Consider the following 2,530-nt stretch of genomic DNA (forward strand, 5'->3'; position numbering starts at 1 on the left):
GCCGCGCGCACTGATGAAATCCTCCGAGCCCCCGAAGCCGCTGTGCGGGCCGTGCCCGGTCGGAGGTGCGTTCCCCTCGGCGGACCTGTGCGAGCCCCAAGCCCACGTTTTGGCCTTTTCTCGCCTTCAACTGTTTTGCGACACCCCCTCAGTCCTAACACGCCAGGCCGTGCTCTATGGAGGGGGGAATGGGGAGGAAGAGGACCTCGGCTTGCATCCTGGTGTGTACCCGAGTGTCCGGCCTGATGGCCCTCACCCACAAAACTTCCCGCCTCTCTGCCTTTCTCCCCTCCAGTCTTCATACCAGCTTCCTCTGTTGCTGCCTGGGAGACTCTGTCTGTCTGTCTGTGGGGCCGCCTCCACCGGGCAGGGAGTTTTTGGGTAGGAAACCTGGGCCTCTGCCCGCTCTGTTCCTAATACTGCTCAACATAAAGTTCGAAAAGCTTGGCAGGGGGAAGGTCAGGAAGTAGATGGGGAAAGTAGGATGAAGGGTGGATGACTTGGTAGAAGGGGGTGGGTAGAGAGACCAAGGAGTAAGTTGGTGGATTCATGGGTGGGATGGTGGGTGGATAAGGTGGTTGGTGGATAGCTATGACTGGATGCCGGGTGGGTGGGTGGGTTGTTTAAAGGGCAAAGTGGGTGTATGGTTATATAGGTGTAGGTGGGTGAATGGCTGGTTGACTTGGTTGTTTGGAATAAGAACATAGTTGAACACTTGGGTAGGTCAGTGTCTGAGTCCATTTTCCATGAGAGGTCCATAAAAGAACTACACCCTGGGGCTGGGAAGGTGCCTCAGTAGTAGAGTGCTTGCCTCATATGTGTGAGGCCCTGGGTTTGATTCCTTAGCACCACACAAAGCAGAAAAAGCTGGAAGTGGCGCTGTGGCCCAAATGATAGAGAGCTAACCTTGAGCAGAAGAGCTGAGGGACAGCACCCAGGCCCAGAGTTCAGGCCCGATGACCGACACAAAAAAATAAAATAAAAAAGAATTAAACCCTAAGACATTTTTCCTGTAATGGCTAATTAACTTTGATCCTAAGCATCAGGAATGATAGTGTAAGCCAGGTGCCAGTGGCTCACACTTGTAATCCTAGCTACTCAGGAGGCTGAGATCTAAGGATCATGGTTCAAAGCCAGCTTGGGCAGGCTTTTTATCTCCAATAAATCACCAGAAATGGCACTGTGGCTCAAGTGGTAGAGCACTAGCCTTGAGCTGAAGAGCTCAGGGACAGCACCCAAGCCCAGCGTTCAAGCCCCACAACCGACAAAAAAATTTAAAAATAGTGTAGCCAGGCACTGGTGGCTTGCACCTGAAATCCTAGCTACTCAGGAGGATGAGTGCAGATCATAGTTAAAAGCCAACCTGCCCATGATAAATTTTTTTTTCCTGACCCTGGGGCTTAAATTCGGAGCCTGGGCACTGTCCCTGAGCCTTTTTGTGCTCAAGACTAGTGCTCTACCACTTGAGCATCACTTTTCTGCCAGGGCTTGCTTCAAACGGCGATCCTCAGATCTCAGTCTCCCGAGTTTAGGAGATTACAGGAGTGAGTCACTGGCACCCAACCTCCCGCCCCTCTCCAAGAGCTAAGGACCCAACTCAGGGTCTTATACGTGCCAGACAAGTGCTCTTCCACTGAGCTAATCCCCAGCGCCTCCATGAGACTCCACCAGAAAACCAGAAGTGTAGCTGTGGCTCAAAGTGGTAGAGCACTAACTAGCCTTGAGCAAAAGAACACAGGGACAGCGCAGCTAGACCCTGAATTAAAGTCTGGACTGACAAAAAAAAAAAATGATAGTATCTGGTTGGTTGGTTGGTTGGTTGGGTTTGAGACATGGTCTCACTTTATAGACGAGGTTGACCTCAAATGCACGATCTTCCTACTGGAGCCCTGGGGTGACAAACAGGTGTGGGTGCCTGGCTCCTGGTGATTCTAAATGTATCGTATTCTTTGTGAAAACTTAGAAAATAGGCACTCCCATGATACCCCACGTCTGTGGTTCAGATGAATAAACTGGTGTAAGAAGGGAATGGCAATTATGTATAGGTAAAGCATGAGTGAATCCTGTCTCATGAAGAAAACCACCATCTGTAGTTGCAATTAGCCTTGAGAATCCTTGACATTGCCCACACGTCTGCACCTCTGCCGCAGCTGGGCGGACTCCACTGCTGGCACCACTCACAAGGGCCTCTAGCCAAGCTGACTTGAACAGAGCCCTCTTAGAAGGAAATAAGGGGTGTGGTAACACATGCCTGTAATCCCAGCACTGGGGAGGTGGGAGAAGGCTGCTCCAGAGTTCAAAGCCAGCCTGGGCTATGCATGGAGTTCTAGCTGGGCTACATGGCAACATTCCATCTTTAAGAAACAAACCAAGCCGGGCGCCGGTGGCTGACACCTGTAATCCTAGCTACTTAGGAGGCTAAGATCTGAGAATCTCGGTTCAAAGCCAGCCCGGGCAGGAAAGACTGTGAGACTCCTATCTCCAATAAACCACTAGAAAACCGGAAGTGGCGCTGTAGCTCAAGTGGTAG

The sequence above is a fragment of the Dipodomys ordii genome, unplaced genomic scaffold (assembly GCF_000151885.1).
Source record: "Dipodomys ordii isolate 6190 unplaced genomic scaffold, Dord_2.0 Scaffold191, whole genome shotgun sequence".
Lineage (NCBI taxonomy): Eukaryota > Metazoa > Chordata > Mammalia > Rodentia > Heteromyidae > Dipodomys > Dipodomys ordii.